Here is a 23,235-nt window from a genome sequence, read left to right on the forward strand (position 1 = left end):
GAAAAAATTAACTTGATGGTTTCACGGATATATTATAATCTCCTAACTCATAAAAATTTACCCTAAAAATAGACATGCTTCTACTCTTAACATTTAACCCTTATACATTAATATTCATTAATGAAAATATTGCTCTTTGGAACACAAGTTGAGCATGAAATACATGTAGTTCTCTTTTTAATCCCTTTTAATAACTATCCATTCATTTTAGCCCTCTTTCAGTATCATAATTTTGATTACCTTCATCTGGGGCAGAAAATCAAGCAAAGGCCTTGAAGGAAAACATTTCTCTAGTTTACTGCAACAGAAAAAGTGCTTATGATGTATAAGAAGAGTGCTGACATATATCACCATAAAATGATGGTCAACGGTTGTTGTTTTTGTGGTTGTTGTTGTTTCCTCCTAGTTTACTAGTTATAATACCAAACAAGAAGTTATATAATAACAAGGATTATGCCTGCCTTAAGTTTGACTTCATCCTATGTGGTACACGATAGCACTATATCCATATTTGTTATATGAATGAAGATGTTTTGTCATTCATGAAGAATGAAAGAATCTAGGTGTGTTTTTTCCCTCAGAAGTCTCTTAAGAGACCACCAGCACAATGTGGACTATGTGGATGCAAATTACATTACTGCATAAATTATTATACAAATCTGGTACTCCATAATAAATTTATTTTGCTGTTATTACTCCCTGAAATAACAAACTACATACTCACGTATGAGCCAAATGAATCCAAATACACAATTCAGCTGTACTCTTAAAGAGTAAAAATAGTTTTATACACAATTTAAGAAGTTAAAAGACATGTATTTTTAAAATAATATCTGTAAACAAAAAAGGCTGTTTGTGTCATCAAAGTCTGAACTACTCTGACTAGCTTGAATCCCACTCAGTCTTCCCATGACAGGCAGCTCAGCAATCAATAATGGGTCACAGGAGCTGAAGGTCAAGAATTCTACATCTTGAGGTCTCACATTTATTTCCAGTTCTTAGCCCCACTATGCTTGGATCTTATTTCTTATCTCTTATTTATTAAGTAGAAAATTTTTTTCACTGTATTACATCCAATGTATTACATTTATACACACATAGAACTACCCAGTTATAGTGTCTGAATGTGGTCAGGATAAAGATAATGCATTTCAATACAAAAGTCAAACAAAGAATGGCATAAGATTGATATTAAGTTTTTGCATAGCCAGTTCTAACTATGTCCAACTTAGAGGTAAATATATTCTATCCATGTATGGATCTTTAATTCAATAAATCTCATTCATTTCCCAAAATTAACCTAATAATTTATGCTGTCATGAGTCATTTTGCTTATTCAAAAGAAACAGAAGGACAAAGAAGTATTTCCAGAAAAGAGATGAACTACAAAAAGGAAATGAAATAAATTTCTAATAATAATAGTCTTGAATCAGAGCTATTTTTTCAAAACCAGAATAAGTGTGGCAGCTATTTTTCTTCAGTGTCATGAAAGCTATTCAGTAAATTATCCTAGAGTAAACTAAGATTGACAACATTATTCATTTAGAAATCCTAAATGAACTTTCTTGAATGTGTTTCAAAGTGAAGCAATCATGTGACACTCTACATATCTCATGTTTGTGCCTTCTGCAGTCATAATGTCTGTTATGCAGACAGACACAGACAATTAAGTTCCCCAGGAGAGCGTTGTTGGCACAAACTAGTAAAAGTGTTCTTAATGCTAAAAACATGAAACAACAGACTAAATGGCAGCCAAGAAGAGGAAATCATGACCGCTGGCAGTACATTGTCACTCACCTTTCTCTAGTGAATTAATCTTCTGTGAACATTAGGAATAGCATCCTTCATGTCAGAAGCAAAACCATTAGATCACCATCCAGAGAATGGACAGGAATTATATAAACCTTTAGGAACTCTAATGCCAAGGTAATTATAATCTTCAGTAACTAAATGGCTCAAGAGTTTTACTCATCTTCTGTTTTAACTGATGGACATCTGTCTGTTAAATCTGTGGGCCCCATGTGGCTATTTAAAATGCCGACAAATGCAGGATAATTGAAATGAGCAAAACTAAGTTTAAATGACAGAGAAGTTTGGTTGCTACCAGAAATAAAGGTAGATAATAAACAGCAATGACATATATTGATAATAGAGAAATATTTGGTTTCACTTAGTTATTCTATGCTCATCTATCTTCTCATTTGCATGGCTTCTGACATCATAATAGGTCTTTACTAGCTGGTGTGTATGACTGATGTAGTAGCTTCCTCACCAGTCTGCCTTAGTCCTCCCTCTTGGCCCTTCAACCTATCCTCCTTGTCAAAAGCAAGAAAATCTTCTAATAATAGTACTATGAGTAAGTCATTTCAAAAGAAGGGGCTTTACCCTTCATATTCAGTAGCCATGTTTCTCCTGCACTGACCAAGACATCCTTAACATTCCCCTCAGCTCCAGTAAACTTCAGAAAATATAATTCTTGATTATAGGCCTCTGACCTCCCCTTTTTTAGGTCACTTATTAAAACAAAAACAAAAACAAAAATAAAAACAAAAACAAAAAAAAAAACAACTTGTGATTTTAAATTCTTTCTCTGCTCCACTGAAATGCAAATCTTCTCCCAGCCTCTTGCTAGGATTACAGCTCATGAATGTCTTTCCCAGGACCACAAAGCCATCCCTTTGATATAGAAATCAGCAAGATGACGGATCCCCTATATCTCACTCTGTGGGAGGGCAGGAGCCTAATTTTGCTAAGCACTGATTACCAAACACTAATCACATTGACCTATCTCCCTTCTAAAGCCCTCCAGTTCTTTCCTACTAGCTTAACCCAGTGCTTAAAAACCATTACAAACACTTCCATCTTTTGTTTCAGTGGAGTTGAGTTAGGTCCCTCTCCACAACTGCAGTAGTCTCAACCCATTCTGCAGTAATCTTGAGTAAAATCTTCCTTGCCTTTTTAATTCCATTGGATGCAGTTTCTCTTTGACAGCACTTACTCTGAGCAGCTTCTTATGCCTCTTGGTGTGTCTTCCCCAGTCTCCCTTCTTTGAGAACCTAATTATTCTGCAAGACCTAGATTAAATGTATTTCATGTGAGTACAGTTAGCTGAATTGAAATTACAAAGGAATTAGGGAGAGATAGTTTATTTTGTATTACTGTGTACTGCCCAAAAATGTAAAACAGAATCAGCAACCTCGCCCTACTAGAATTAGACATTCTCTCTTAGAATATTCAGTACCTTTAATGAGAGACTGGAAGAATACAGAAAGACATTCTCTCTTTCCTAGCAGTTATCAGGACATTTCTTAGGTTTCCGATCTTCAAATGTTCACTTAGAAGAGGACTTCCACTTAGAAAGAAAAAAAAAATGAATTAGAACACTGTGAAATTTGTCTTGCTGAAACATTTTTCAGTTACTTAAAAGACGAAGAAGACTATCATCTTCTCTCTCACCAGGCAACTTCCCTTCAAATGACTTTGTAATGTCACTGAATATAGAACTCTGCTGAGCAGGGAATAGAAACATTGATGTCTGTGGAAAAGTGCTAAAGAACTCCTTGACATTTTGTGCCTGGCACCGTAAGGAAGTTTACTTATGAGAAAAGTTTATTGTGATGCTCATCAGGCATCGAATGTTCTATTTTTCTCCATACAAAAATGTATAATTATGTGCAGCAGTATATATGTACATCTGAGAAGAAAAAATAACACAGTGGGAAAAGAGGGCAAGCATGAGAGAGGGGTTATTTGTTGTTTATCCTTTCATCCTGAGGCTTGACAGAGGAAAAAGATTAAATGGAAACAAAAAAACATGATGACCACAAATCTGTAAATCAGCAGTTGAAAAAGAATATTAAAATCCTATTAAAAAGAGTTTCCTCGACTCCTTTAACACTCAACATGCAATCTGTTTTCATGTTCTTTGAATCTAACATAAGATTTATCCCAAATTGCCCATTCTGCAGAGCCATTATGACTTTGCCCCCCACCCCCATCTCTCAACTGGACTCTGCAATAATTTCAGAAGTGGCATTCCGGCTTCCCCCTTTTCCTTCTGAAAACTATTTGCTACCTGGCAGTGAAAATCACCTCAGTGAAATGGCATCATGCTTTCAGCAAAAGACAAAGCATGTCACTCCCCTGCTCAATAACCTTCAAATCTGTCTAAAAAAATCTCAACAACTTGACCATGGGGTAAAAGGCACTATATGACCTGCCCTATATCTCTGTCTCCAAAATTACTGCCTTTCATTTTTCCCATTAGACTCCCTATTCAGGCCATACTGGACTTACTGCTATTCCTCAAAAGCAACTGCCCAGAATATCCATCCTAAGAGATTTCCACAGGATTCACTCCCTTACTTCATTCAGGATTCTGATCAAATATCTCCATTTCAGAGTCTTCTAGAATCCCTCCTTGAAATAGATCATTTTTTCTCTCCATGTCACCTTCTAACATATAATTTTCCGCTACTGTTTTTACAGCAAAATTTCCTCCTCAAATAATAGTATGAAAACAATAATCAGATTGCATCGCTTCATAGTCACCACCCTCCCCCCCCCCAAAGGCTGCTTATCACTGCACTAAGGAAAAAAGCTGCAGTGGTTTCCATGGAAAAAGAATTCATTGATAAGGACTCTTCCCATAACTGTGAACTACTGATCACACCCATTCTATCTACTCACTTATTCCTTTCTGGATATTCTGATATGCTTGCCTGTTTTGAAAATACAAACCTAGTTCCTGTTTTAGAGTCATTGCACTCATTGTCCCCTGCATGGGAACACCAATTCTCTATTCATGCCTTAATCACAGTATCAAAATACCACTTCATAGAACTCTCCATTGCCTTACCTTGTTTATTTTTCATGGCATTTATAACTACTTATATGTTTACTCACTAATTTTATTTGCTGATTTCTACATATCTCAGTAAAATGAGAGTAAAAGCTTTGGCTCTCTGGGTCATTACTGTATCTTTGACTCTTAGGAACAATGCCTGCCATGTAATAGGATGCAGTAAATATGTTGAATAAACAAATTATATGTATACTTATAGGCAATTTTCTTTAAATGCCACACATGACTCTCAGGAACACATCAATTTCCTTAGAAATATGTCCCTTTTGAAAATTTGTTTTCTTTAATATGCACAATCATTTGATTTATTAAAAAGATACAATATTTAAAACAATACAAAATATCAAAACAACATCAAAAGGTGAGTGTATTAACCAAACTCAGCTCATAACAGAGAAAAGAGTAAAAAGAATAATTCATGCTATAGCATATTGCTAACAGGAACTGGCAACAGAAAAAGTTGGTAAAGGAAGGCATTCTTTTAAGAATTAGAACTGAGGGGTTCCATAATCATCTGGCATCTGCTCAATGTTGTACCTATGGTTAGAAATACATGATGGGAACTCTAGGGAACTTCTGAATCCTTCATTTAAGGTCCCAGTCAACTGGGACCACAATGTAGCGCTCGTGCTGAGTTACTCTCTGAACTAAGCAGTCATCTGCATAGGTTCCTTTGTGTGTGCATGGTAATAGTTCAAATCTTGGATCTTTGGCAATCCTTAGAGCCACTCAATAATTTTGCCCCAGTTTCTCAATTTCAGCCATTACACAGTTATACAAGGGATATACACTTGGCACAAAGACAATCCATCATTGGGGTACCTGGGTTAAGCCTCTGCTTTTGGCTCGGGTCATGATCTCAGGGTCTTGGGATCAAGCTCCATATCAGGCTCTCTGCTCAGGGAAAGACTGCTTCTCCCTCTCTCTCTGCCTGCCTCTCTGCCTACTTGTGATCTCTCTCTCTGTCAAATAAATAAATAAAATCTTTTTAAAAAAAAGTCCATCATTGGCTCTACTAAGTCAAGTTTGGCTTTAATGGAAAAGGTGATAAAGTTGGTATCAATCAGGATGTGGTAAGGTAGGCCCAGTTGTGTGTTATATTGGAAGAATAACCAGGAAAGATGTTGAGGGACTTCTCTTTCCTTGAGTGCAGTGGGATCTTTCTTTTCTTTGCCTTTTTTTTAAAAAAAAATTAACATATAATGTATTATTCATTTCATTGGTACAGATCTGTGAATCATTAGTCTTACACAATACACAACACTCACAATAGCACATATTCTCCCCAATGTCTATCACCCAGCCACTCTATCCTCGCACCACCACCCCTAGCCACCCTCAGTTTGTTTCCTGAGATTAAGAGTCTCTTATGGTTTGTCTCCCTTCCTGGTCCCATCTTGTTTCATTTTTTTCTCCCTTCCCTCCCACTAACCCCTGCCCTGCCTCTCAAATTCCTCATATCAGAGAGATTATATGATAATCGTCCTCTGATTGACTTATTTCACTTAGCATAATACCCTCTGGTTCCATCCATGTCATTGCAAATGGCAAGATTTTTTTGATGGCTGCATTTTATATATATATAATATCTTCCTTATCCATTCATCTGTTGATGGGCATTTAGGTTCTTTCCATAGTTTGGCTATTGTGGACATTGCTGCTATAAACATTGGGGTGCACGTGCCCCTTCGGATCACTACATTCGTACCTTTAGGGTAAATACCTGGTAGTGCAATTGCTGGGTCGTAGGGTAGCTCTCTTTCCTATTTTTTAAGGAAACTCCATACTGTTTTCCAGAGTGGCTGCACCAGTTTTCATTCACACCAACAATGGAGGAGGGATCCCCTTTCTCTGCATCCTTGCCAACACCTGTCATTTCCTGACTGGTTAATTCTATCATTCTGCTTAAGCCTCTAATCTTGGAGTCTGAGCATTTGCTTCTTGGTCACATACTTTCTTGCTTTCTTTTGTTTCCCCACGTTCACACCATACTCTTGTTTCCCGTGTGTGTGTGTGTGTGTGTGTGTGTGTGTGTGTGTGTGTGTTTTGTTCTTGTTGTTGTTGTTGTTGTTGTTTTTATGTTGTAGAGAAATTTGACTTGGCTCTTCCCTTGGACAATTCAATTTGTCATATTTGATTAAAGAAACCATAGATAACATAGCTTCAGTTTAAAGAAATGATCCCCATGATCCAGGACATTTCCTTTTTCAGTAATGTTTTAAGGTACTAGTATAAAGAAGGCAGAACAAATAGTATCCATAAGATTCTTTTTTTTTTTTAAGTACTTATTTATTTATTTGATAGACAGAGATCACAAGCAGGCAGAGAGAGAAAGGAGGGGAAGCAGGCTCCCTGCTGAGCAGAGAGCTTGATGCGGGGCTTGATTCCAAGACCCTGGGATCATGACCTGAGCCAAAGGCAGAGGCTTTAACCCACTGAGCCACCCAGGCGCCCCCATAAGATTCTTGATACCCAAAAGTTGTTTGTTTTTTTTTTTCTACTCTGTTGCCTAATATAATATTTAACTATTTACTTAGTACCTGAATCTCTAACTTAGATCTCTTTACTAGGCTTCAGTTTCCTATAGTACATATCCATTTGACTCTGCTACCTCAAAATCAACGAATGAAAAGGGAACATACTATCTTTTCTGTTCCCATCCTAACTTCTCCTCCTGTTTTCCCTTTTTCCTGCTTTTTCCTCCTACCCCATTGATAGTTTTTAACAGCAACCCAGCTGCCAAAGCAAGACATATAAGAAATCCTTAATTCTATTCAGCTGCCCCTCTGTAGTTTTTAAGACTTTATTTATTTTAGAAAGACAGAGAGAGAGGGTATGTGAGCAGGTAAAGGAACAGAGGGGGAGGGAGAAAAAATCTCAAGGAGACTCTATGCTGAGTGTGGAGCCCAACACAGGGTTCAATCTCACCACCCTAAGATCATGACCTGAGCTGAAACCAAGAGTCAGATGCTTAACCAACCAAGCCACCCTGGTGCTTTGCACTGTATGTTTTTCTATACAACTTCAACCCTTCAAAGATGCAATCCAGAATTAGAAATCTGAACAAAATATGTGAAACAATTATTCTCATTAGTTGAACAATCGGCAGTTAGTTTAGTGCTGAGAGAAGTAAAACAAATAAGATAAGTCCTGCCAATCAGTCCGGTTTTCTGACTTAACTCAAGGTTCTTCCTATACCATGGTGCAGAGAGGACCCAGGAGCAAAGCACAGTGGTCTAGCTGACCACATGTACATAGATAAGATTTCACAGAAGTTGAAGTAATTGGATATGCAAGGCTGAATAACAGAGGGAAGGAAAATAAGCAGAGAAGGAACTCTACAAATCTACATGTGGGTCTTCTTAAATTCCTTGCTGAATAAGAATCTGGGCATACTCCAGGAGGATAGGAAAAGAAAAATCACCAAGGAAAGAACAAATAAAACCATGAACTAAGAAACTGTAGCTTACACAGAGCTGAGCAATATTTTAGCATCAACCATCAAGTAATATTTAGCATCAACCATCAATTAATCATCCAAGGAAATCAACTGAGATCCAGGAATGACCATAATTTAAGGTATAAAGTGAAGTGCTAAACCAGTCATAGATTATAGATTATGGGTATCTACCCTAACAAAGCATCAGAAATAAGTCTATAAGAATAAAAATATCCACAAGTAACTGCCTGCTTAAACAAACTCTAACATTCTTTAAAGGAAGGTCCAGACATCCAAAAACATAACATTCAAAATGTTCAAACCCAATAAAAAATTACTGGACATAAAGAAATAAGAAAATATGATCTGTAAGCAGTAGATAAATCACAAACAGAAAGATAGCCAGAAGTAACTGGGATGATAGAGAGCAGATAAAATTTAAAACAGTTATTATGAAGATGTTAAAATATTTAAACATAGACACAAACAAGACACAATGAGAAGGAAAATAAAAAATATAAGAGAAATGGAACTTCTACAATGAAAGTACAGTATCTGAAATTTAAATACACACTAGGTATAACTAACAGCAGTCTAGACACTGAAGAAGAAAAGATTAGTGAACTTGATGAATCCTACCTATAATGGAGCACAGAAATATCGGACTCTTAGATGGAGTAGGTAAGGAGATAAAGTATTTCTGGTGATTATGACTCCCAAAATGTTCAGATATGGTAAAGATATTAACCCATACACCTGAGAATCTCAACAAATCACAGGCAGAATGAACACAAAGATAATTTCGAGGACATCATAATCACATTCTTAAAACAAGCAATAAAGAAAACCATTTAAAATCAGCCAAAGTAAAAGATGTTTAATACATAGATGTTCTCCAGAGAACAATAACATCTCCTTTTTTAAAATCTCAAGCAAATGTCCTTCATAGAAAATTATAACCAGAGAACAAGCAGGGAAGGAGGTGCAGGGAACTATAGTTCTAAATGTTTCCTCTGATGTGGCACTTGATCCCAGAACCCTGAGATCATGACCTGAGCTAAAATCAAGAGTCAGATGTTAACCAACTGAGCCACATAGGCACCCCTGAGGGGAAGGCACTTATCTGAGGAATAAAATCCATGGCTTTCATTATCTTGATGAGCAATTTCAAAATTCCCCAAAAGAAAAATGTTCTCTTGAATTCAGAAGGCTTTTTAGACCTACAGTCTAACTTATTATCTGATAAGCATTTACAGATGTTTGTATAATCTGTGAACAAATACAACTACCTTTGGATTTAAACACAGCTATCTTCACATTAAAAACATAAACCTATTTTTTTTTTTTTTTTTACCTCTTCTAAAGTCCCTTCAGTGGCATCCCTTGCCCACAGGACAAGTTCCAAGTTCAGTTTTTGTCCTCACTTTTTGCCTATTCCATTTTACTCCCTGTTATTTTGTTTCTGACACTCCATTTAGTTGAAACAACATTTTTTTTTACTTTCTTCTTTCCACACAGAATGGCCCCACACTAAATTAGACGACTCTTGCTAAATGTATCCAGAGTATTCTGTGCTCCTTCTATCAAAATATTTGCTTCACTTTAACTGCTTACTGAAGTTCTTTTCTTTCTCTCAGAGTCAGATTTACTATGAAGCAAGTTGAATCTTAAGCCTCCAGGTCCCTCACTTCAGGCAGCCACATTCAAGGCCCTGGTTATTAAGTACTGACAAAAATTATTTAAAATTAGTCTCTGCACATGAAATGTCACATCTCCTAAATTTTTGTAGTTGATATAGGAAATAATCTTAGGGTTTTTACTAAATTTAACAACTCTAAATTGTATCTGATATTACCAATAATGAGTGCAAAAGCCAAAAGAAACATTAGTAAACTACATTAAACAGGCAATCTTGCTAAAGCAAAAACTGAATTGCATGTTTTTCAGATATCATCTTTTAAGAATAAATTCATTGTTTGAACGTCAAACACAACTCAAATCATCGTGGCAAAGCAATATTCACACTAGAAAACCCTTACCTCTTTTAGGCAATCAGGAATAAAAATGGAAGTAACAGATATTACTCAGTTCCACTATAAATTAGAAGACATTTTGTAGGGTTGTGGGCTATGTGCTCTTCTGTCCAAATCTCCAGTGAATTCTCTAAAAATAACCACCAGTTTTCTTTAGAAGAACTACTGGGGTATTTATGTAAGACTCAGCATTACATGCAAACAAAGAAGAGTCACCTGGTATAACCGTTAAAATATAAAGCCTGCTTATTCTGTAACTGGAAAATGGGGGATACTTGAGGGAAAGTAATTCAACAGGAGGTCTTGGGATTGTAATCAATTCTATTTTGATCAAAGGTTTAAATATAGCTGACTCTGGCCACATGAATTAACCATCTCTCCTAACCTGTTATCTCAAATCAAGTACTGATATCATAGGTTACTAATGAATTTCACACGTTATGAATTCCAATTTAATTAAAATATAAATTTTTGTTTTCCTACCAATTCTTACCATAACCCCCATTTTAAAGAAGCTTATAACAACTGAGATCAGAATTAGAGTTTTGAATCCTGACACCATTGAGAGACAAGCAAAAATCAGAAAGGCAGTAAGGAAAAATCAACCAAAAGCAATACATAATAAAATCTTAGTCTTTTTTTTTTTTTTTGCTGAAAATAGACAATATATCCCTCCTTCTGAGTCATTATAGCCATTAAGGATAATCTTAGATACAGCAGATCAATAAATGTTTGATGAAATAAATACTTAAAAAAAGTTATATTTTAAGATTTATTGAGACCTCAGCTCATTTTACAACTATAAAATGAAGGTTTGAGTCAGATCATGCTGGGATTCACCCTACTGTTAAAAATTTGATAGAATCTTGTATAATGTAATATGTTCACAATGTACAATGTATCAAAGATGAGATAAATGGATTATAAAAAATGTAGAGTACAAATATGCAGATGTGATTTTTAAGTTCTGACACACATGTATGTGGCTCCATTTCTGTCTGCAAACTGCAAATTTTATCTGGCATATTCTCAAGCTTTTATAATAAAAAATATAAATCTGAAAAATAAAAAATTCAATTTACTTGAGACCAAAATTCTAGATACTCTTATGTATGGGTTTTTAACATATAAGTTTTCAAGATTTTTTGAATATGTTGAAACTGTATAAATGGCAACTGAAATATTTTAATCTATAAGAATAAGAAATAGGATAAAACATTAAATAGTCAGAAATACACAGTATTTTAAGAGGAATAATGTTTAAGATTAAGTAATAACATTCAAAGAGTAACAGGCCCTTTTTCAAGGTTTTATGATACTCAAAATGAGAATAGACAAAAACAAAACAAAAAGACTACTTGGAATAAGTTGACAATATATTTCCTTCAAGATTAATCATAGTGCAGAACAGGTCAAATATATCCATTTACTGAAGAAGTTTTACAATCAAAACTTTTAAGAACTGACAACTGTCTTGGTGTCCTGAGTCACCTCAGTCCCTGAGAGGAATGATCTCTCCTTCTCACTAAATCACACCAGATTATGTGACAAGGCATATGATGTGTTATTGGCCACATGCTGACTGAGCAGCTGTACAAAATGAATTAAAACCAAATTGCAAAAACATCTAGAACTGCAAACTTTTTAGAATGTTAAATGAAAATAAAAAGCTGTTTACACAGATTACACAATCAAATGAAGTAGTGAATTGAACATATTTAAAATTACTATTTTGTAAGTCGTCTTTAAATGATAAGTTAGGTTTCACTATGAATATACTGGAATATATAGATTCTTAGGTAATGGCCATAACTTTACCAAAAAATTGTGAAAATATGTGATGGCAGCATGAATAAAAATGTTATGGAGAAGCATTTAGCAGATTATGACTTTGAATTACTCAGTAAGAGTTAAATAATATCCAGGTTTCAAAGGTTATTACAGAAGGGAATCAACTGGTATCAAGGGATATTAGTGGCATAAATTCTAAATATTAAAAACATGCATCATTCTTTCATATTCACGGCAATTATTTATTTACTACCTCTCAATGCCAGATTTACCCTTCAGTACATGCTCTGTGATAATGCACATAATTCCTTTAAAAATTTCTTTTACAAGTGAGCACAATGTTAAACTTTCTCAGTAGAGGTTGTTAGAGGGACACTGCAAGAGAAAGGAGCACTCCTTCCATTTCCAGAGGTGTACTTTCGGTCCGTGGCATGGGTGTCAGAAATGTTCCAGCTACATGAGTGATCTCTGGCACCCCTGCAGCCTCGGCTCAGGCTGGTGATGACCATGCTGCAGCTATCTCAACATAAACACAACTTTTACACACACCAGAGCCCCACCTTACCTTTCTCTGCTCACCTATCTTAAGGCCCCAGTGGTTTGTCTCCCAGGGCTCTCCTGATGCTGCAGCCCTGTGAATGTCATGACCTCCCAGCTCGGACACCATGCCTTCTTGGCTTTCTGTTCACACTGATGCCTCACTCTCTCTCTATGCCTGTGTACCTGGCCACACTGGTGGTGGCTCACCTGTGTCCCTCCTGTATTCTGGAGGGCTGTTTCCTGCTTGTCCAAAAACTGTGGATGAGGCCAGGCAATCTAGTGAACTTCCCTCTGCCCAGTGGCCTGCAAGTACACCTTCCTACAGATACCTGAACCCTAGCCCAGGAGTGGCCCACCCTTCTAAGTATGACTTTCCCTAAATCGTCTTCCCTCAATTCTAAGATGTCACATTTCTCATAATTCATAATCACTTGTATCTTAGTTAAGTAATTCTCTCCCATTAAACTTCCCCTGATCATATCACTTTGTAGTTTATGTCTCTTGATTTGATTCAGACTGCTATAAAATTGGTATCGGGAGTGGTTCCAGAGACAGGCCTTTAAAGATAGCATTTGGGAGTTAGTTTTGTCCTTGAGCTTGATTACAATGCTGGCTCCTTCCCAATGAGAAATGGAATGCTAGTGACCCATGGCCTGCAGTGGAATCACAAAATGTAACCTGAGGTTGAGTGTGATAAAATATCGAATGAAGCATGGGGAGTTCATGTGGCTGCTGCGCTGGACTATTTTGCTGGTAATGATGATATAAGGATCATAATGCAGTAGAGATTCTTTTGAGTGGAAGTATCTTGCTCTCTGTTTTCTGAAAAGATGAGACTTTTGTGCTTAAAAAATACAGTGATAGCCTCATTTGTAGAAGATGCTTTGGAAGGTTATGCTCATTTTACTCAGGGTGCCACCGGACACAGAACTAATGGTCCAACATCAGCATGCTCTAGGGCATTAGACATGCCTGTAACTGGAAATAATTTACAGATAAAATGACTATAAGAATTTCCTAATATATTTTGGCAGAAAACTGAACGTGTGTGGGGATGGATACTATGACTGTTAGACCACAGAGGGAATACCAAAACAGTAGATAGACCTGGATTAACTGATATGGGTGCACGTTCTAGAAATTTTAGATTTAATATCACATATATTATTTTTTAAACATTTATGAATAGTTTTCTTTTGTTCCCTTGAGACTCCAATTACAAGCTTAGAATTTCTTCCTCCTCCACTTATTCCTATTTTTTTCCTAACCATTTGCTGTGTCCCAATTACAATATTTACCACTGACTTACTCCAGTTTGCTAATCTATTTTGTCCAGTTTATTATTAAATCTCTATTGAATTCTCTATTTCTATTAGTTTTTCAGAATTCTAAATTTTCTATTTGATTTTATCTAGATGACAATTTTTTATTTTAACTACCATATGTAACTTTTGACATATTTTAGATTTAAATCAATTAATAGTAATTTCAATAACCTTATTATCTTTAGGTCTATGTTTATTATTTTTATTTTCCCTCTTAACCACAGATATTTTAAGAGTGGACATTGACTATGAAAAACTTAAAAAAAAATTTATAGAGGTTTTGGATGATGTCTTTTTTCCAAAATAAACTTCTCCCTATTCTCTTACAGACAGATACATTAAGGTAATATTAAAGTTACTTGTTCAAAACTACATTGCAGTTTGTTTTTATTTAAAGGCTCATCTACCTGGAATTCATGTCCATTATTAGGATGTACTTCTCCAGAATCACAACCGAAAAGTATGGGTTACTTGTGTGTCATAGACTTCAATTTTTATCTCCTCAGAATAGTGAGACTGGTTCTTCTCCTGCATATGTCTTAGAGATAAACCACTGAGTCTCTCTTATCACTGGTATGGTATCTTAGCTCCGAAATTTTTAACTTTCTTGTCACTCTCATCTCAACTTCTTTTTTTTTTCTAGCACTGTAAACAAAATCAGCTATCTTCTTACATTCTTGGCAAATTGTTGGATTATTGGCCTTTGTTCAGTATCACTAATTGGCAAATATCCCCTCAAAGAGAAAATGCCTTCATGATTTTTGGTTCAACTCTGTAGTTCATTTTGTTCTGGGATCCTACCTTCAAATTATGATTGCTGTGGAAGACCTTTCATTTTTTCAAATGTTTAAAAAAAACGTTTTGACCAGATTTAGTCTTGTCGTTTTTGTTCTAGGTTGGAATGTTCATCTCTCATAAGCTACTCTGTATGAAACCAGAAATCTTACCTTATTTATATATATTTTCTATCTAAATTCCATGACAGTAGACACAGTGTCTACACTTTTACTTTTTTTAATAGGAAGTATCTTGGTACTCTGCACCAGAATTTAATTGTAATGTGTCAGAGAGGGCAAAAGTAGACATAAAGAAAGAAAATAGAACATGGATATAATATAATGCCAAGTGGCTTTGTATGAGGTTGTATCCTGGGAATGGGCAGAAGTGACAATCAGAAACTTTTTAATTGTCCAGGTGTATTGCTAAGAATGTTGCCCACCAGGAATCATAAGAATCATTTTCTGAAGGTCTCTGTACCAGGAACATCTGTTCTTCTAAACAACTGTTAAGAAAAATCTGATGTTATGAATATTGTACTTCTCTTAATTTATTGTTTGTTTCTGATTTGGCTACTCAGGAATTCAGAAATAAATAACAGCCTATCTTTAGTTATTCAATTGTGCTTGTTGGGTTTGCAATTAGCTTTATTTTTGCTTTCCTACTAGTTTTTCTCTTTGCTAGCATATATAACATCTCCTCTGCAAGATTAAACCCATAAATTTTGGTAGGTTGCTTCAAATTTTTCTTTTGGTCTGAAGCAAAAAAAAAAAAAAATAATAATACATACATAATATTAAAATCAAAGACAAAGAGAACAAAGGCCTCTTTCTCCTCCTGACTTAGGTATTTTTATAAACCACAGGCATAATTTATGTAAGATAATTTCAATAAGTAGCACGAAATTCAACTATAATAGCCTGAATGAGTAAAGAATTTACTATTTCACATTAGAAGTAGCCCAGAGTCTATGAAGTGCCAAAGTTGTATTTCTTGGTGCATCTATATGGTCAAGGCATCAGTTCAGACACTATTCTCCTGGCTGTCTTCTTAATTCATGATGCCTACATATCCCCTACCCATGTATATCCTCAATGATATCAAAAGACAGAAAGGCAGTATCTTCTAATACCAGAGAAAAAATACTTCCTCATGAGTCAAGAGAATACTTCCCTTTACATTTCATTATTTAGGGGAGTCATATTCTTATGCCTAAATGGATTAACAACAAAGAGACTATAATTTACTAATTGGTTTAGATCAATCAATGTTCATCCCTTATTACTGGGAAAGGCACCCATGAAGCACATCACTGTGTAATACATTAAAAAAAAAATCAGGGTTCAAGATTCAAGAAAAAGGGAAACAGTGATACTTGAGTTGGGGGGGGTGGAAAAAAGCATAGTGGGCTCTGCCTGATTCCCTTAATACTATCTCATGGTTTTTAGGCTCAAAACCTCAGTTATCAATCATTAATTCATTCAACAAAAGTTAACTGAGCATATAATTTATCCAAGCTATAGTTCTAGAAAATGGGACACAGAGCAATTAACAAAAGAGGTAACATCTCAGGTATAACAGAGCTTACTATCCAATGGAGAAGACAGAAAAAAAGAAAAAGTTGGCTAATGTATAATATACTAGATTATAATTAGGGTTAAGGAAAGAAAAATAAAAGCATCAATGTGGATATAAGATAAATAAGCTTGTCCTATTGGGTAACCAAAGAAGGCACACTGAGAAGGAAAGTTCTGATTAGACTTTAGGGAGAAAATGAGTGAGCAAATGGAGATATTTTGAGAAAAAACAAAATAGGTAGAGACACCAAGTGCAAAGTTTTGAGGCAAAAGCATTCCTACTCTTTGAGGAACCTTGAGGTCAGAATGGCTGGAATAAAATAGACAAGAAAGAAAAAAAGGTCAGAGGGCTTTGTAATCTATTTTAAGAGAGTCGTTTTTTAATCTAAATGTGATGAATAGCCACTGGAGAGTTTGGGGTAGAAAAATGATACAAAATATTGGAAATTTTAATAGAATCATTTTGGCTGCTATGTGAGAACAGACTGAATGAGGGCAAGTACAAAATTAGGGAGACCAAAGAGCTATTCCAACAATATAGGTGAGCAAACGTTGGCTTGGACTCAGGGGGTTGCAGAGAAAGTGGGAAGCAGTCAAATTCTGTGAATATATTTTGAAAGTAAACCGGAGTCTCTGCTGTTGGTTGGAGTGTGAGACAGGGGTGAGAAGATGAATTAAAAATCATACAAAACTTTTTAGCCTGAGGGATTAAAATAATTGTTTTGCAACTTTAGTATGATTTCCCTACCATTTCTAATTTTATAAAATTCTAGCTAAACTTTAACTTTTTCATGTATAGATTTAACCTACCCTTTTTCTGCATTTCCTAAAATGTTGTTAGTCCCTCCATTATTTCATGATCATATTCTACATTGTATTATATTTGTTCTTTGTCTTACCCATCTACTCCCATTTAAAAAAATCTATATTCCTTGACAGCAGAAACATCTTCTGTATTCTTCAATCATGCAAATTTCCCCCCCCCTTGGGTACCAGGCTAGGCATTGAGACTGTAGATATATATAATTCAACACGATATTACCTTCGTAAAATGTGTTCATTTGTGTATAAATGCCACTTCTTGGTGTTCGATCCAAATTCACTGAATTGGGATGCAGTACAATGTTTTTATAGAAACATTGTTCATTGTTATTTACACTGTTGTTTTTTTAAATACCGACAAAAATATCTTCCTTCAACATGAATATTACAAAATGCTATATCTGTAACTCCATCCCATGGGGAGAAATATACAAGATTGCTATTTGCTTTCCTAATACTCATAAAAAGAATTTCAAACTGCTGGGATATAGCTTAGTGACCCTGGTAAGTGATTGGCAGTGTTCTATGAGGCCATTTTTGAAACTGTAAACAAAAAAGAGACAACAGTATTGTTCAAAGCCTCCAGGCTGTGTTTGTTCCTTGGTATTCGGGTTTCAAGGTGACTACTTTGTACTTGCAAAGGTAGTTTTCAGTGTGGAGGGAACGGATGCTTTGTAGATACACTTAAAAACTCAGTTGAGGATATTTGTGTTTAAGAGAGTTTATTTCAGTTTAATTGCATTTTATATAAATATTTTGCCTAAGTCAAAAGGGGAGGCAAAGGATGACAATTCCAAGTATTTCCTGTGATTGGGAAATAAACCCCAATTAAGACAATATTCTGGAGTCCAGCTGTCTGACTTCAAAATACAGCTTAGCTACTTATTTAATATATAACTGTGGTAAATCATTTAAGTGCTCCAAGCTTCCATTTCCCTGTTTACAAAATGTAAATGACAAGTTTTAAATAAAAGGCTTTCCTCAAGACTGTGTTATATGTTGAACTGTGTCCTCCAAAAAGGCATATTTAATCCAAACTCCTGAGGCCTGTGAATATGAGGTTCCTTGGAAAAAGGATCCATGCAGATGTAATCAATTAAGATACAGTCATTAGGGTAGATCCTAATCCAATACGACTGTTGTCCTTAGAATCAGAAAAGGTCCTGTGAAGACAAAGATACACAGAGAGAAGGCCATGGTACAATGGAGACAGACGCTAGACTGATGAAGCTGCAAGCCAAGGGATGTCAAGGACTGCTTGAGGACACCAGAAACTAAAGGCAAGGCATGAAATATGTTCTCTCCTAAGAGCCTTCAAGAAAATATTTCTCTCCCTAATACCTTGATTTTGGGTTTGTGGCCTCCAGAACTGTGAAAGAATAAATTTCTATTGCTTTAAGCTACCCTTCAGGAAACTAATACAGGGCGGGTATGGGTTATTAAACAGACTTCTATATCTAAAGTACTCAGAATAAATCCAGGCACATTTTAAGTGGTTTATGAGTTTGGGTTTTAATATTATTGAGCACTTAGATAATATAGAACATTCTCTTCAGATCACTGTATTTATTCCAACATTTAGGGTCTTTCGTCATTATAAAAGTAAATTTAATATAAAACTTGTAATGGTTTTGGTTTTAGATAACATTGCTATTTGATTTGCGTAAGCTTTTATTTCAGTAATTTGCCTTTGTAGTTAATGAGAATAGCATTTTGATATTTGTTTATCCAAGAAATCTGAAAATACATAAAAGCATTTAAAGAATATATCAATTTTGGAAAATCACTCTCCTAGAAATTACTTTTACATGTACTACCTTTTAATAAATAATATAGAACTGACTTTATAGGTAGAATTTTTCTAATTGTTTTCCATTTACATTACTGAAAATAGTAAGTACATTCAGATATGCTTTTTAAAATACTACATTCACTTTACCAAATTATCATATGCAAAAGGAATAAATGATTTAAAATACTGTTCCATTCATCTAGTTTTTTATTGTTCTTAATTCTAGTAGAGTTAACATACAGTGTTGCATTAGTATCAGGTGTACAATACAGTGATTCGACAATTCTATACATTACTCAGAGATCATCATGATAAGTATATCTTTAATCTCCTTCACCTATTTCATCCATTCCCCCACCCACCCCCTCTCTGGTAACCAACAATTTGTTCTCTATAGTTAAGAGTTTGTTTTTTTGAGTTGTCTCTTTTTTCGTTTGTTTGCTTTGTTTCTTAAAATTCAATACAAGTGAAAACAGAGGGCATTTGTCTTTCTCTAACTGGACTATTTCACTTAGCATTATAACCTTGAACTCTATCCATGTTGTAGCAAATGGAATTCTTTCTTATGGCTTATAATATTCCAATGTGTGTGTTTTTGTGTATGTGTATAAATAGGCAGTATATATGTAGGGGTATGTGTGTGTGTATGTGTGTATAAGTATATATATAATTACTTATATAATTATTTATAATACATATATAATAGTATATGTGTGTGTGTGTGTGTATATACCACCTCTTCTTTATCCATTCATCTGTCAATGGATGGACACTAGGGTTGCTTCCATAATTTGGCTATTGTTTAATGCTGCAATAAACATAGGAGTGCATGTATCCTTTCAAATTAGTGATTTCATACTCTTTGGGTAAATATCCAGCACTGGAATTAATGGATTTTAGGGTACTGCTATTTTTAACTTCTTGGGGAACCCCCATACTGTTTTCCTAGTGGTTGCACCAGTTTGCATTCCCACCAACAGTGCACAGGCTCCCTTTTCTCCAATTCTCAGACTTGTTTCTTGTGCCTTTTATTTTAGCCACACTGACAGGCATGAGGTAATAGCTCATTATAGTTTCAATTTGCCCTGATGTTGAGTATCTTTTCATGTATCTGTTGGCCATCAGGATGTTTTGTTTGGAAAAGTGTATTTTCATGTCCTCTGCCCATTTTTAATTGGATTATTTCAGTTTTGGGTGTTGAGTTTGAGAAGTTCTTTATATACTTTGGATACTAACCTTTCATTGTATCACTTGCAGATATCTTCTCCCATTCTGCAGGTTGTATTTTAGTTGATTGTTTCCTCTGCTGTGCAAAAGCTTTTTATTTTTACTTATCCCAATAGTTTATTTTTGCTTTTGTTTCCTTTGTCACAGGAGACATATCCAGAAAAATGTTACTATAGCCCACATCAGAAAAATTACTGAATTGCTTTCTTCTAGGATTTTTATGACTTCAGGTCTCACATTTAGGTCTTCAATCAACTTTGAGTTTATTTTCATGTACACTGCGAGAAAGCGATCCAGTTTCATTCTTTTGCATGTAGCTGTCTGGTTTTCTCAACACCATTTCTTGAAGAGACTGTCTTTTTCCCATTGCATATTCTTGCCTCCTTTGTTGAAGATTAACTGACCATATAACTGTGGGCTTATTTCTGGGCTCTCTATTCCATCCCATTGACATCTATTTTGTGCCCATAACATACTGCTTTGATTACTAGGGATTTGTAGTATATCTTGAAATCTGGGATTGTGATACACAGTTTTTTTGTCTTCAGGAGTGCTTTGGCTATTTAGGGTCTTTTTGTGGTTCCATACAAATTTTAGGATTGTTTGTTCTAGTTCTGGGAAAAACTCTGTTGGTATTTTGATAGGGATTGCATTAAATCTATAGATTCCTTCAGATAGAATGGACATTTTACAAATATTTTTATTTTTATTCTTATTTTTTACTTTTATAAAAAAATATTCATTTTCCAATCCATGAACATGCAATGTCTTTCCATTTTTTTTTGTATTATCTTCAATTTCTTTCATCAGTGTTTTATAGTTTCAGAGTACATGCCTTTCACTTCTTTGGTTAGGTTTATTCCTAGGTGTCTTATTATTCTTGATGCAACTGTAAATTTTTTTTCCCTTAATTTCTCTACTACTTCATTATTAAGGGTATAGAAATGCAACAAATTTCTGCACACTATTTTTGCATCCTGTGACTTTAATGAGTTCATTTATCAGTTTTAGTAGTGTTTTGGTGGAATCCTTTGGTTTTCTATATAGAGTATCATGTCATCTGCAAATAGTGGAAGTTTCACTTCTTCCTTAACAGTTAAAAGCCTTTCACTTCTTCTGTCTCCTGATTGCTGTGGCTACAACTTCCAGAACTATGCTGAATAAAACTGGTGAGAGTGGACATCCTTATTTCTTGTTCCTGATCTTAGGGGGAAAGCTCTCATTTTGCTACCACTGAGTATAATGGCAACTGTGGGTTCTTCATACTTGGTCTTTCTTATGTTTTATTCACCTGGTTTTTATCAAGAAACCCATTAAATTTTAATATTCTGTGATAAATGATAAATATAGCATTTAAATACTTAATACAAAATTAATTCTAAAGATCAAGAGTTAATCTTGCTTAAGATTAAATTAATCTTAATTTTGCTTTAGCTTGAGACTAGCGATATAAAAGATATTTAATTATCAGTTTAAATTATTCATCTTTTTAAGTAAATGCTAATATATTACCAATGTTCAAATGGACACATTGGTTAAAAAAATTACTGTTTTGTTTCATATGACAGCAGTAATTTCTAAAGATTTCTCACTTCATGACATGTATATTGATATTCTAACCATCTCATCCTCATTTCTCTTTTAATGATATCCCTAGTAGAAAAGAGACATCATCATTAAATAGCTGCAAGAAATAGAACATTTTTAAAAGAAAAAGTGGAAGAGGAGAAAAAGAAATGTGGGCAGAAGGAGTACTAGAAACAAGAGGAAAAGAAGAGGACAAAGTAAAAGGAGCTTTCAGAAGACCTCAGGTAGTAAGGGCAACTCTTTGAAAACATTCATCATGGGGTGCCTGGGTGGCTCAGTGGGTTAAAGCCTCTGCCTTCGACTCAGGTCATGATCCCAAGATCCTGGAATCGAGCCCCACATAGGGCTTTCTGCTCGGCAGGGAGGCTGCTCCCCACCTCTCTGCCTGCCTCTCTGCCTACTTGTGATCTCTGTCTGTCAAATAAATAAATAAAATCTTTAAAAAAAAATTCATCGTTATTCCATTAATGTGAGAAACAGAGAAAATTACTAGTGGCATGTTGTATACCTTGGAAAATTTCCAGAACAGATGGAAAATCTTGTGCTTGATTTTAATATATTAGTGAAGAATGGGCTTCTATAATGTGCACAGAGCCATAGGTTACTTGTTTACTTCCAAAAGTAAAAGAGTACTCATAAGGACCCTATAGAATACAAGGAGTACTGACTTCCACATGGGGAAGCATAGGCCATTCATTCTTACATCTGCCTCAGCATCCAAAAGAAAATACTTCTTTAGAAGTATTTTTAAAACAATAATTTTATAGAAACTATAAGCTGACTTTATGGCTCTACTAATCCAAAGATGACCCTTTAAGATATGGTAGATTTGAGCAGTTTGCCTTTGCTTATTAACCATATCAGGAAACTACTTTTCAGCCATATGCGAACATCAGTCCCAACCATCGGTTTCAAAGACAGGTATATCTGAATTACAAAACATATTTAAAAAATAGGTCAACTACCCAGGTTTACCTTAAGACTAAAATATTTTAATCAGAAAAATAAACTTGAAGATATCTAAACATAGAACAAAGCAAAATAAATCCTTAATTGCATTTAGTAAGAATTGCTTAATAATTTTAGGCCATAGACTTGATCTTGGACTCAATTGAGATAATGTATTTGGAAGTCTTTAGTAACTATAAGCAATTTAATTTTTACTTTGAATCTTCTAAAGTCGGATGACTAACATACAATATTTTAATTTCTATGAAGTCAATATGTTAAAGAATTTTCTGGATACTTAAATCATAATTATCCTACAGAACACTAAATCAGGCATCAACAAATTGTGGCCCACTGGCCAAATTCAGCCCATCTCCTGCTTTGTTTTTGTTTTTGTTTTAAAGATTTTATTTATTTATTTGACAGACAGAGATCACAAGTAGGCAGAGAGGCAGGCAGAGCAAGAGGGAGAAGCAGGCTCCCTGCTGAGCAGAAAGCCCAATGCAGGGCTCG

At 35.0% G+C, this 23,235-nt stretch overlaps 1 pseudogene across 1 annotated transcript; it reads right to left on the bottom strand.

Annotated features, from left to right (window-relative positions):
• Positions 1-5,352: 5,352 nt before the first annotated feature.
• LOC308340214 (rRNA-processing protein FCF1 homolog) lies at positions 5,353-12,794 on the bottom strand (annotated as a pseudogene). The gene is made up of 3 exons: positions 12,707-12,794; positions 5,881-6,038; positions 5,353-5,699 (listed from the first exon to the last, which is right to left on the bottom strand). The product of its transcript is annotated as an rRNA-processing protein FCF1 homolog (transcript).
• Between the last annotated feature and the right edge of the window lie 10,441 nt (positions 12,795-23,235).

The sequence above is a fragment of the Martes martes genome (genome assembly GCF_963455335.1).
Source record: "Martes martes genome assembly, chromosome: 3".
Lineage (NCBI taxonomy): Eukaryota > Metazoa > Chordata > Mammalia > Carnivora > Mustelidae > Martes > Martes martes.